The sequence below is a fragment of the Amblyraja radiata genome, chromosome 23, assembly GCF_010909765.2.
Source record: "Amblyraja radiata isolate CabotCenter1 chromosome 23, sAmbRad1.1.pri, whole genome shotgun sequence".
Taxonomy (NCBI): domain Eukaryota; kingdom Metazoa; phylum Chordata; class Chondrichthyes; order Rajiformes; family Rajidae; genus Amblyraja; species Amblyraja radiata.
In genome coordinates, this window is record NC_045978.1 from 35984432 (window position 1) to 35998424 (window position 13993).

A 13993-nucleotide genomic window follows, 5' to 3' on the forward strand; every position below is an offset into this window, starting at 1 on the left:
AAAACTGCAGCACCCAGCAGCTTAATACATTTTTACACATTTACTGAAGAAAATTTCAAAGATATCAATGACTGGGCAATAGATATTCCGTAAAATAGCCTCAGGAGACAGGGCTCGCTATTCTGCACACACAAATATGTACGTGTCTTATTGTTGTGCTTCCAGTAGAGATTTTTGTACCGGTAAAACACAAATCCTGATTATGGAAAACATCCTGCAGGGCAAAATGACCTAAATATACAACATGTGCTAAATGTCAAGCAGGAATATGAAACCCGTCCGTATCTTACATATGGGTAGTTTGCAACTAAATTCACTTATTTGTGTTATTTAACAGCACAACAATTTATGGTTAATCACCATGGACTTGGTGGAGGTAGTAAGTTGTGTTCTTAAGAACCTTTGCTGTCCTTCTGCCAGTAAAATTAGGCTGGGAGTTCCAAGATTTAGACCCAGCAAGAATAATGGAATTACGTTATATTTCCAGTCAGAATGGTATATAATTTGAAGGAGGACAGCAAGAGGTAGCAAGTTTAGGAGTGGCCAAAGTAAATTTGCCCAGTCCAACAGCCACAAGGTATGAGTGGAGAGTCAGTCTGAAGAAGGGCCTTGGCCCAAAACGTCACCTATTCCTTCTCTCCAGAGATGCTGCCTGCCCCGTTGAGTTACTGCAGGTTTTTGTGTCTACCTGAGAGTGGAGAAGACAAACTATTGTAGATGGGATGTTACCCAAGTGGTCCGCTTTGAGGTGGAAAATGTTGATTTCTTGTGAGAAGTTGGAGCTGCATTTATGTATGCAAATGGAATGCATTCTATCTCAGTAACTACAGGCTCAGAGATTAGGAGTTAAATCACTCACTTGGGGTATCCTGCGTGCAACCTACTTTTGAAGCCGAGTATTTTTGTGTCTGGTCCAGTTAAGTTTCTGTTCATTCACTGCTCAAGGCCAGTGATTCAGCAAAAATAATTCTACTGACCAAAGAGCAATGGTGAGAAACTTTAGTTGGCAATAGTTATGCCATTATAGTTTAAGCTTGAATTTTGCATGCAGACATGGGCTGCTTCATTTAAAGACTTGCATCGAAGTACATTTGTACTTTAATTTTATAATGGATGGAAGGAATACCACTGGACAAGTGACTAGTCCTGCACCAGTACTCCCAAGTTCCTTTGCACCTCTGATTTCTGGATTCTCTCTCCATTTAAAAATGTATTCTATGCCTTTATTCTTATTATCAAAATGCATGACTCCACACTTTGCTAAACTGAATTTCATCTGTCATTCCTCTGTCCACTCTCCTAACCTGTCCAAGTCCTTCTGCAGAGTCTTTGCTTCCTCTCCACTGCCTGCCGCTCCACCTATCTTAACATCATCTGCAAACTTGGCTACAAAGCCATCAATCCCCTTATCCAAATCATTAATATACAACGTGAAGAAAAGCGGCCCCAGCACCTACCCATGCGGAACTCCACTAATCACTGGCAGCCAATCTGAAAAAGCACCTTTTATTGCAACCATTTGCCTTCTGCCATCCATCCAACCCGCTATCCATGCTAGTATCTACCCTTTAATACCATTGGATCTCATCTTCCCCAGCAGCCTGACATGCAGCACCTGATCATAAGCCTCCTGAAAATCTAGGTTGGTTTGTCCTGCCATTAATTTCCCCAAAGAACTCCAACAGATTTTCACCAAAACAAAGCCATGCTGGTTTTGGCCTATTTTATCGTGAACCTCTAAGTACTGCGTAACCTCATCCTTTATAATTGACTCTAAAATCTTACCAACCACCGAAGTCAGGCTAACCGAAAATATTCTCATTTGAGGTAGTGACCTGGCGATTTTGTCTGGACGTCGTATAGAGGAGACAAAATCATTTCCAACAATATTGTCAGGGCAAATAACCGGCTGATGTTGGTGTTCACTCAAAAAAAAGAAAGATCAGGTGTCAGTTGGGCTTAACCCTACATCAGTTCAGTTCAGTTTAGTTCATTGTCACTTGTCCCGAGGTACAGCGAAAAGCTTTTGTTGCGTGCTAACCAGTCAGCAGAAAGACAATACGTGATTTACAGGCGAGCCATTTACAGTGTACAGATACAGAAGGGAATAACGTTTAATGCAAGGTAAAGCCAGTAAAGTTCAATCAAAGATAGCCCGTGGGTCACCAGTGAGGTAGATCGCAGTTCAGCATTGCTCGCTGGTTGTGGTAGGAATGTTCAGTTGCCTGATATCAGCTGGGAACAAACGGTCCCTGAATCTGGAGGTGTGTATTTTAATTATGCTGCTACATTACACCATGGTGGCAGATTCCCTTCCCCACCAAGCAATTCCCTTCCCCACCAAAAAAAACATTTGATTAAAGCACAAAGTACTCACTACCTAACTAGCTTTAGTATGGATTAATTTTATAATTAATTTAGTACAAGCATTGACATTATTAAACCATTCTATTCCTGATCTATTACAAATTCATGATCTCCATGTGAGTGGCGGTCCTAAATTGTTGATCACTTCACTGGAGTTTTGCCAGCTGTGTTCTGATGGACTCGTGAGAATACAATGGAGGACTGTAATACTTGCTGCAATTCCCTGGCAGTGTCAATGGGGAATCTGCATGCTGATCTCGTGTCAGGTTAAATCTTGCACAAGAAACACAAGAAATTACAAATGCTAGAATCTTGAACTAAAAACAAACTGCTGAGGGAACTCAAGAGTCAGGCAGCATCAGCGGAGGGAACGGACAGGTGACATTTTGGATTAGGACCCTTCTTCAGACTGTGATGGGGAGAAACTGGAAAGGTTAAGGGTGGGGCAAAACTTTGCAAGTGATGGGTGCGTACAGCAACGCAGCAGAGATGGGGTGGGGGTGAGGGTGAGATTGGGTGATGGGTCGAGTAAGTGCAAGTCTAGAGGTGAAAAGGAGCAAAGGGTGTTAGATAAAGAAAGAAAATAAAGTGTGAAATGCAAAGTCAGAGGGAGGGATATGGCTGAAATTGAACAAGGAGATAAAAAGGAAATGTGGGAATCCTGGACGGAAGGCCACTGCTAAAGACTCAAAAAAAAGTATGTTTGTATCTTCCAGGGATACTCTGCCATCAAGTTCTGACCTTGTGTTGCACGATGGAAATAGTGGTGCTACTATCAAGGTCTATCAATCCTGATTGCTTTCCTATTTTTCTCATGGAAAATGAGGATGTGCAGCATTGGGCAAAGACAGTATTGACTGTTCAGCATCTAATAATCAAGTAGTCAAGGACACAACCAGGCACGGCTTAATGGCTTGTTACAGAAAACAGCACTCATTGCCTAAACTTACAAGAATAAAGAATCGTCCCACAGGAAACAACTGGAAGACTATTAACACAAATGCAGCTACATCCCGAAAGTAGCAGAAGGCTTCAGAGGAAATCAGGACAAGACATTGAATATCCAATCTAAAGCACTGACGTTGGTAAATTTAAATTTTTGCTTCATCGGTCAAGAACTAGCTTCTTTGGAATTGCAGTTAATTTATCCCAACAGCAGTTTATATCAAAAAGAATCCCAGCCATATTTTCTAAATTCTACTATAAATAAATAGTGATTTATCACACAAATTGTCAAATGTTTCCCAAACCAAAAAGTGGATTAAGAAACACAATAATATAGACACCTGGCCTCCTTATGCTTGCTCTTCCATTTAATAAAAGTAGTCTCTTTTACCTTAACACCACTTTCATGCACAAAATCAGTTTCTTGATTTATTTAATATTCAAAAATCTGTTGACTTCAGAAGATACTCACCAACTGAGCCCCCTCTGCTCTCTTGGGTAGAGAGCACCAAAGATTTCTCTCATTAAGTGAAAATTTATTTTCATCTCAATCCTGAATGGCTGACGCATGATTGACCCCATATTGCAAAAGTGAATACAGAACAAGTACTTTATAATAGCAGAATCACGTAAAGATATGCAAATAGAAAATCATAAAATCTGCTCAGAGTTTAAGAACATTAAATAATATGTTCTCAGAAACCTGTCCTTACTTTTGTATTCCAACCTCTGTAATAAAGGCCAACATGTATCTTGCTTCCCAATTGCTTGTTTATCTCTAGCATTTCATAAAGCTACCCGATGATCCTAATTCTGACCTTCCTAGTTCACAAAATCTCAAATGTGCTGATTGATCTAAAAATGTTTTTATGCAGCTAAGACATGTCAGAGTCCTTCAACGAGGTGCAATGAAGCACATAGAGACACTGAACCAGAAGGATGTTAGCTCAGATGAAGACAAAGATTGGGCAAACAGGCAAGTACTAAACAAGGGTTCTGACCCAAAACGTCACCTATTCTTTTTCTCCAAAGATGCTGCCTAGCCTGTTGACTTACTCCAGCATGTTATGCCTATCTTAGGCAAGTGTTAGGTTTCCTTAAACAAAAGAGGACAAGATGAAGCAACAAGTTAGTTTCAGGAATTAATGTCGGAATTTAGAAGGTTGAAGCAAAGTTGGTTTATGGTAGTTTTCGGAAGGTGGTGACGATAGGTTAAAATAACTACTTATGTCCAGAAATTGACAAAGGAAGAGGTGAAATCTGAGCTATTTCCTCATGAGATCAAATGATGTTTTAATGTTAAAAATAAATGCTTGCGATTTCATACACTTCAACATGCTTCATTAAGTTATATTGTAAGGCACAATTTCCTTACGGGGCATGACAGGGTAGATGTTGGCATATTTTCAGTAGTCTAATAATCTTGAATGAGGGGATGCAACAACAAGATTAGGGCTGGGCATTTAAAATTGAGGTGCTTCAGAATGACTTCTCATGGAGGGTGGTGAATCTCTGGAAATCTTTACCCCAGAGGGTATTGGAGGCAGGACCATAAGGGACATTTAAAGATAAGGTTGATAAACATTTGAAAGACTAGCATATTAAGGGCTGCGGGAAATTGGCATAAAAGAAAAGAGGCATAGAAACGTCGAAAATAGGTGCAGGAAGAGGCCATTCGGCCCTTCGAGCCAGCACCGCCATTCATTGTGATCATGGCTGATCGTCCCCTATCAATAACCCGTGCCTGCCTTCTCCCCATATCCCTTGACTCCACTAGCCCCTAGAGCTCTATCCAACTCTCTCTTAAATCCATCCAGTGACTTGGCCTCTACTGCCCTCTGTGGCAGGGAATTCCATAAATTCACAACTCTCTGGGTGAAAAAGTATTTTCTCACCTCAGTCTTAAATGACCTCCCCTTTATTCTAAGACTGTGGCCCCTGGTTCTGGATTCACCTAACATTGGGAACATTTTTCCTTCATCTAGCTTGTCCAGTCCTTTTATAATTTTATATGTTTCTATAAGATCCACCCTCATCCTTCTAAACTCCAGTGAATACAAGCCCAGTCTTTTCAATCTTTCCTCATATGACAGTCCCATACGGCATGGGGTAGATCAGCCCTGATCATATTGAATGGTGTGCCAGGCCTGAGGGGCTAAGTGGCCTTCAGCTGCTCCTGTTTTCTTATGTTCTTACATGCAAGGTACAGTATATTGAACTCGAGGGGGACCAATATCCTGGCGGGGAGATTTGCAAAGGCTACTGGGGAGACTTTAAACTAGAACGGTTGGGGGGAGGGACTCAAATAGGGAAAGCTAGCAGTCAGTGTATGAGGCAGGAGGCAGAGAAGGGTAGCACTCTGACCCAAAATGTAGGGGAGAAAGAAGAAAAATACAATAAACAGAGAATAAGAGGTGGTAGGTTTCTTAAATGTGTATATTTTAATGCTAGGAGCATTGTAAGAAAGGTGGATGAACTTAGAGCCTGGATTGACACCTGGAAGTATGTTGTTGTGGCGATCAGTGAAATATGGTTGCAGGAGGGCTGTGATTGGAAACTAAATATTCCAGGATTTCGTTGCTTCAGGTGTGATAGAATTGGAGGGGCAAGAGGTGGAGGTGTTGCATTGCTTGTCAGGGAAGATATTACAGCAGTGCTTTGGCAGGATAGATTAGAGGGCTCGTCTAGGGAGGCTATTTGGGTGGAACTGAGAAATGGGAAAGGGGTAGCAACACTTATAGGGGTGTATTATAGACCACCAAATGAGGAGCGAGAATTGGAAGAGCAAATATGTAAGGAGATCTCAGATATTAGTAGTAAGCACAAGGTAGTGATTGTGGGAGATTTCAATTTTCCACACATAGACTGGGAAACACATTCTGTAAATGGGCTGGATGGTTTGGAGTTTGTAAAATCTGTGCAGGAAAGTTTTTTGCAGCAATACATAGAGGTACCTACTAGAGAAGGGGCGGTGCTGGACCTCCTGTTAGGAAATGAGACAGGTCAGGTGGCAGAGGTATGCGTTGGGGAACAGTTCGGGTCCAGTGATCACAATACCATTAGTTTCAATATAATTATGGAGAGGGTCAGAACTGGACCTAGGGTTGAGATTTTTGATTGGAGAAAGCCTAACTTAGAGGAGATGCGAAAGGATTTAAAAGGAGTGAATTGGGATATTTTGTTTTATGGGGAAAATGTGGAAGAGAAATGGAGGACATTTAAAGGTGAAATTTTAAGAGTACAGAATCTTTATGTCCCTGTTCGGTTGAAAGGAAATAGTAAAAATTGGAAAGAGCCATGGTTTTCAAGGGAAATTGGACACTTGGTTCGGAAAAAGAGAGAGATCTACAATAATTATAGGCAGCATGGAGTAAATGAGGTGCTTGAGGAGTATAAAGAATGTAAAAAGAATCTTAAGAAAGAAATTAGAAAAGCTAAAAGAAGATGAGGTTGCTTTGGCAAGTAAGGTGAAAGTAAATCCAAAGGGTTTCTACAGCTATATTAATAGCAAAAGGATAACGAGGGATAAAATTGGTCCATTAGAGAGTCAGAGTGGACAGCTATCTGCAGAGCCAAAAGAGATGGGGGAGATATTGAACAATTTATTTTCTTCGGTATTCACCAAGGAGAAGGATATTGAATTATGTGAGGTAAGGGAAACAAGTAGAGTAGCTATGGAAACTATGAGATTTAAAGAAGAGGAAGTACTGACACGTTTGAAAAATATAAAAGTGGATAAATCTCCAGGTCCGGACAGGATATTCCCCAGGACATTGAGGGAAGTTAGTGTAGAAATAGCAGGGGCTATGACAGAAATATTTCAAATGTCATTAGAAACGGGAATAGTGCCGGAGGATTGGCGTACTGCGCATGTTGTTCCATTGTTTAAAAAGGGTTCTAAGAGTAAACCTAGCAATTATAGACCTGTTAGTTTGACGTCAGTGGTGGGAAAATTAATGGAAAGGAGACTTAGAGATAATATATATAAGCATCTGGATAAACAGGATCTGATTAGGAACAGTCAACATGGATTTGTGCCTGGAAGGTCATGTTTGACTAATCTTCTTGAATTTTTTGAAGAGGTTACTCGGGAAATTGATGAGGGTAAAGCAGTGGATGTTGTATATATGGACTCCAGTAAGGCCTTTGACAAGGTTCCTCGTGGAAGGTTGGTTAAGAAGGTTCAATTGTTGGGTATTAATGGTGGAGTAGCAAGATGGATTCAACAGTGGCTGAATGGGAGATGCCAGAGAGTAATGGTGGATGGCTGTTTGTCAGGTTGGAGGCCAGTGACTAGTGGGGTGCCACAGGGATCTGTGTTGGGTCCACTGTTGTTTGTCATGTACATCAATGATCTGGATGATGGTGTGGTAAATTGGATTAGTAAGTATGCAGATGATACTAAGATAGGTGGTGTTGTGGATAATTAAGGAGATTTTCAAAGTCTACAGAGAGATTTATGCCAGTTGGAAGAGTGGGCTGAAAGATGGCAGATGGAGTTTACTGCTGATAAGTGTGAGGTGCTACATCTTGGCAGGACAAATCAAAATAGGACGTACATGGTAAATGGTAGCAAATTGAGGAATGCAGTTGAACAGAGGGATCTAGGAATAACTGTGCACAGTTCCCTGAAGGTGGAATCTCATGTAGATAGGGTGGTAAAGAAAGCTTTTGGTGTGCTGGCCTTTATAAATCAGAGCATTGAGTATAGAAGTTGGGATGTAATGTTAAAATTGTACAAGGCATTGGTGAGGCCAATTCTGGAGTATGGTGTACAATTCTGGTCGCCTAATTATAGGAAGGATGTCAACAAAATAGAGAGAGTACAGAGGAGATTTACTAGAATGTTGCCTGGGTTTCAGCAACTAAGTTACAGAGAAAGGTTGAACAAGTTAGGTCTTTATTCTTTGGAGCACAGAAGGTTAAGGGGGGACTTGATAGAGGTCTTTAAAATGATGAGAGGGATAGACAGAGTTGACGTGGATAAGCTTTTCCCACTGAGAGTAGGGAAGATTCAAACAAGAGGACATGACTTGAGAATTAAGGGACAGAAGTTTAGGGGTAACATGAGGGGGAACTTCTTTACTCAGAGAGTGGTAGCTGTGTGGAATGAGCTTCCAGTGAAGGTGGTGGAGGCAGGTTCGATGTTATCATTTAAAAATAAATTGGATAGTTATATGGACGGGAAAGGAATGGAGGGTTATGGTCTGAGTGCAGGTAGATGGGACTAGGGGAGAATGCATGTTCGGCACGGACTAGAAGGGCCGAGATGGCCTGTTTCCGTGCTGTAATTGTGATATGTTATATGGTTATATGCAGTCAACATAATGCTTCCGACATCATCATACGACTTGAACATAGCTTGTTGGCCTACACCAAGAGTAATTTTTTGATTGGACCCTCTGTACAGCATATTGTACACCACTCTATACTGCACACCTGTGGTCAAACTACAGAAAAGCAAGCTTACAGACTTAAAGTAGCTTATAATTATGCCATGAGAATATTACTAAAGAGTCCTAGATGGTGCAGTACAAGTGAAATGTTTGTGGCTGCAGGAGTCAATACTTTACAAACAGTCTTAAGGAAACTTATGTATAAATTTATTTGCCAGATTAATGACTCTGAAAATAAAATCATCTTGGCCTTATTAAACATAAGGTTTAGCACTACACTCTACCAATCCCAGCTGTGGAGACGTTGGTATAGTTGTCTTGTAGTAGGACACTGATTTTTTTTTTTTTAATTCTTGATCTTAAACCATGTATTGTGCTTTTGTATGTAATTTATTGTGCTTTTGTAAGTAATTTACTGTGCTTTTATATGTAATTTATTGTGCTTTTATGTGCAATGTATTCTATGTAATGTCTTGTCTTTTATCTGGACTTGAGTCTGTAATAAAAAGTAAGTAAGTGTCCAGGTGAGTTCCTCATGGCCAGATTATAAACAAGGAAAAGAAGCAAACCATTCAAATTCTGCTAATTGTCAGAAACTAGTAGAGGAGTCACAAATGCACATCAAGCAATTGTGCTACGTAGCCGATGACATTAGAAGATCTATCAGCTGACTCCCACAAGATTGCAAGAAATTTCAGTTATGGAAGTAGTACTGTCCATCATACCCCATCCTGCCTCCATCTATACCATGCAGCCTCGAGAAAGCAGCCAACATAAACAAGGCCCATTTTCACCCTGGCCATTTCCTCTTCTCTCTTTAATTGGACAGTAGGCACAAAAGCATGAAAGCACATATCAGATTCAGGAACAGCATCTTTCCCTCTGTTATCAGACTACTGAATGGTCCATTCAGACAGTTTCATCGTGATCTTCTAATCTACCTCAGACCTTATATCTTTACATTTTATCTACACTTTCTCTGTAACCTTTAATGTTATATTCTACATTCTCTTTGCCTGGCCTGTTGTACTTGTGGCTGTGACTGGATATAATTTGACTGGATCTCAGTACACATGATAATAATAAACCAATATCAATTGAAGCCCCGACTTTAGACAAGGTCAGTCCTTCTAGGGCGCAAACTACATTGATAACTGCAACCAGTTATTTTCACAGTAATTGCTTTTGAAGAAAGTTGTTCCTGAAGTGCATATTCGGAAATGTTCTCTTTGGAAGAAAGGTACATTTGTTTCTGAAATATACTTGATTCAATAAGAAAAAGATTCTATCATATAGTACCTGCCGGGTCTCAGAAAATACAATCTATCCACGAGAATGTCTTACTATGGAACTGGCAAACTCCTTGACAAATGTACCCCTCTTCGGGTTCTATCTAAGGTTTTGGAAAATCAACGCCAGAATTGGTAGGTATTTTAGTGTTTGCTAATTAACTAAATAACAAAACATCAATAAACTAAAATTTAAAAACTGCAGATGCACAAAATCTGAAACAAACAACAAACACAGCAAATGCTAGGCAGCTCAGTGGCAAGATAAACAGTTACAGTTTAAGGTGGAATACTTGGGTATTGAGGCAATTGAGGTAGCACATCCCAACTATTCCACTTTAAACTGTAACTGTTTCTCTTGTCACCGAGCTGCCTGAATTATAAAGTGTTTCTAGCACGTTTTTGATTCTGTATAACAAAATTAATTTATAAGCCGGGCGCAGGGGCCCAGGTATCGGGCACGCAGGGCGAACGGGGTCCAGGCGAGGGGCTCGCCGCGCTAGATGCCCCCTGAACAGGTCCCAGAACTGGGCCCCGGGTGGGAGGCCCGGCGGGCAAGGGGGCCCAGGCGTGAGGGACCCACCGGGCGAGGGGGCCCAGGCGTGAGGGACCCACCGAGCGAGGGGGCCCAGGCGTGAGGGACCCACCGGGCGAGGGGGCCCAGGCGTGAGGGACCCACCGGGCGAGGGGGCCCAGGCGTGAGGGACCCACCGGGCGAGGGGGCCCAGGCGTGAGGGACCCACCGGGCGAGGGGGCCCAGGCGTGAGGGACCCACCGGGCGAGGGGGCCCAGGCGTGAGGGCGCCTGTCACTGAGGAGAATGGGCACAGGGAAAGGCGCAGCTCCCCACACACCGCCTCACCCAGCGCACCCTCAATCACCCATCGCGACCTGAAGCATCCAAAGACCATCGGGGAACGGTGGCGGCGGCTGTCAACACCCTTGTCACTCATACTCACCATAACCAACAGCGCAAGCCGACAACAACCTTCCCACTATCCCCCCGGTAGCTCAAAGATGGCGGCCGACTGGAGGCAGAAGCAGCCTAAAGCGCCTGCGCAGTCCAGCGCCATGCATGCTGGGACTTGTAGTTCATTCGTTTTGATCCACCGATCACTTCACCCACCAGAGGCACAAAGGCGCATGCGCTGTCCGGCAGCCGCACCCTGGGCGTCCTGGAAGTTTCCTGGCAACTCCAAAAAGCAGAAAGAGTTACAGCTTAATTATTACCATTGGAGAACCTGGGGGATTTCTGTCGCTGCCCAACCCCCAAAATTCCCTAGAATGTACCAGATTATATACTTACTGTAAATGTCCACAAGCAACAAAGCTATTTTCCCGGAATTCTATAAAAATCTTCCCCATTTTGCAGTTTGTAAATAGAAGGAAATTATTCTGACAAATGATCTGTAAATTAAATTTTATTCCCAAACTGCAAACATTCTCAAATTTTAATTACCTTAATATAGAACATCACTGCATCACAACCTTTCAGGAATATATCTGTCCAAAAGTACTTTTAAATATAAATATAAAATATAACCTTTGCTAAAAATCAGATTATAACCAGAACATTTACATTGTTTGTCCCATGTTATATCCATCGATCCCTCCACGTACTCTGCTTTTTCAGATTAGAATTTCATTTCTCTTTCACAATTCTGCGGAAGGACAAGTTTTTCTTTCCACACTTGCTGTCTGACCTGTGTGAGCTTTAAGAGTCATAGAGTTACAGATTCAAGATTCAAGATTCGAGAGGGTTTATTGTCATGTGTCCCTGATAGGACAATGAAATTCTTGCTTTGCTTCTGCACAACAGAACATAGTAGGCATTGACTACAGAACAGATCAGTGTATCCAAATACCATTATATATAAATACTGTATATACACACATGAATAAATAAACTGATAATGTGCAAATAACAGATAATGGAATATTAATGGTCAGAGTTTTGTCTGAGCCAAGTTTAATAGCCTGATGGCTGTGGGGAAGTAGCTATTACTGAACCTGGTCATTGCAGTCTTCAGGCTCCTGTACCTTCTACCTGAAGGTAGCAGGGAGATGAGTGTGTGGCCAGGATGGTGTGGGTCCTTGATGATACTGCCAGCCTTTTTGAGGCAGCGACTGCGATAGATCCCCTCGATGGAAGGAAGGTCAGAGCCAAAGATGGACTGGGCAGTGTTGACTACTTTTTGTAGTCTTTTCTTTTCCAGGGCGCTCAAGTTGCCGAACCAAGCCACGATGCAACCGGTCAGCATGCTCTCTATTGTGCACCTGTTGAAATTAGAGAGAGTCAAGTTCAAGTCCAAGTTCAAGTGAGTTTATTGTCATGTGTCCCAGTATAGGACAATGAAATTCTTGCTTTGCTTCAGCACACAGAAGTGAGGGCGAGGGATAGAGCGATAGGCATTCTTGATGGTGGTGTAGCAGTGGTCTAGGGTGTTTGGTCCTCTGGTGCCGCAGGAGACATGTTGGTGGAAGTTAGGGAGTGATTTCTTGAGGTTTGCCTTATTGAAGTCCCCAGCAATGGTGGTAAATGCCTCAGGGTAAGACGTCTGGTGTTTGTTGACCACGGCGTGCAGCTCCTCCAGTGCCAGATGGATGTCTGCCTGGGGTGGGATGTAGACCGCGGTAAGGATGATGGAGGTGAATTCCCTTGGGAGGTAGAAGGGACGGCACTTCACCGCCAGATGTTCGAGGTGTGGAGAGCAGGAGTTGGACAGGACTGCCACGTCTGAGCACCACGCAGAGTTGACCATGAGGCAGACGCCCCCTCCTCTCCCTTTCCCAGATGCCAGTGTATAGTCCATACGGTGGATGGAGAAACCTTCAGGCTGGACTGCTGAGTCTGGGGAGCTGGGGGTGAGCCATGTCTCTATGAAACTGAACACAGAGCATTCCCTCAGCTCCCTTTGACAAAGCAGCCTTGCCCTAGACTGACACAGTGTGAAACAGCCCCTTCGGCCCAACTTGCCTACACCAACCAACATGTCCCAGCGACACTAGTCCCACCTGCCTGTGCTTGGTCTATATCCCTCCAAGCCTGTCTTATCCATATATCTGTCTTACTGTTTCTTAAACGTTGGTATAGTCCCAGCCTCAACTACCTCCTCTGGAAGCTTGATCCATGCACCCATAGAGTGTATGTTGAAGTGGAGACACCTGAAAGCTTGGTCAGACATCAGTTGTTGTGGGAAAATGTTATTCTTCTCTCCTCTGGAAACCCTTACATTTTAAACATTTATGATATAAATTGGGTTTATTGATTTTTGTGGTGGGTTGGAACATAATGCAAAAATCATAGAAAGCCTGCAGAAGTTATAAATCTGAAATACAATCTGGAAATCTGAGGATGTTTGGCAGACCAGGTAGCTCCGGCAGAGAAAGAAGCAGAATTAATCCACCCACACCCACTTCCCGCTCTTCCCCACCTTGCCCCTCTCTCCACTCAAAGGCATTCAATAATTCAACTAATTCCACAGTTAACAACGATGTATCCCCCACATTGTCAACAATTGGCTTATCACGGAACCTCTCTGCCTGAGGTCTTCTGTGCTAGTCCTGATTTGTCCTGGTCTTTTCTTGCTTCTAGTCCCACTTTCTTCTCCCCCCACCTCCCCCCCCCCCCCCCACCACACACACACACACACACACACACACACAATCAATCTAAAGATATATCTCCTTAGATGCTGTCTGACCTGCTGTTACTCCAGCATTTTGTGTTTATCTTTGGTATTAACCAGCACCGGCAGTTCCTTTTTATTACATTATGCCGATAAGATTTTCTTTGTTGCCTTTAGTGAAATGAAATAAAATAGTATCAATGTTTACAAAAAATATTCTTGAAAAATAATTATTCTTGGGCGTGAGTCTGGGGTTGAGTCTCCTGGGTTTGTAACCATCTGCAAAAAAAATGCAGTATTTACTATGATGTGTAGGAAGGAACTGCAGATGCTGGCTAAACCGAAGATAGACACAAAATGCTGGAGTA

At 42.6% G+C, this 13993-nt stretch overlaps 1 protein-coding gene across 2 annotated transcripts in view; it reads right to left on the bottom strand.

Annotated features, from left to right (window-relative positions):
• Positions 1 to 11054, bottom strand: part of LOC116986486 (AP-1 complex subunit gamma-1-like) — a 100886-nt gene extending 89832 nt beyond the window's left edge. Inside the window, exon 1 of one of the 2 annotated variants that reach the window (XM_033042069.1) lies at positions 10956 to 11054. The gene's annotated coding sequence lies outside the window, so the exon portion shown is untranslated. The remainder of the gene's footprint in view (positions 1 to 10955) is intronic. The other variant, XM_033042068.1, reaches the window with a different exon arrangement.
• Between the last annotated feature and the right edge of the window lie 2939 nt (positions 11055 to 13993).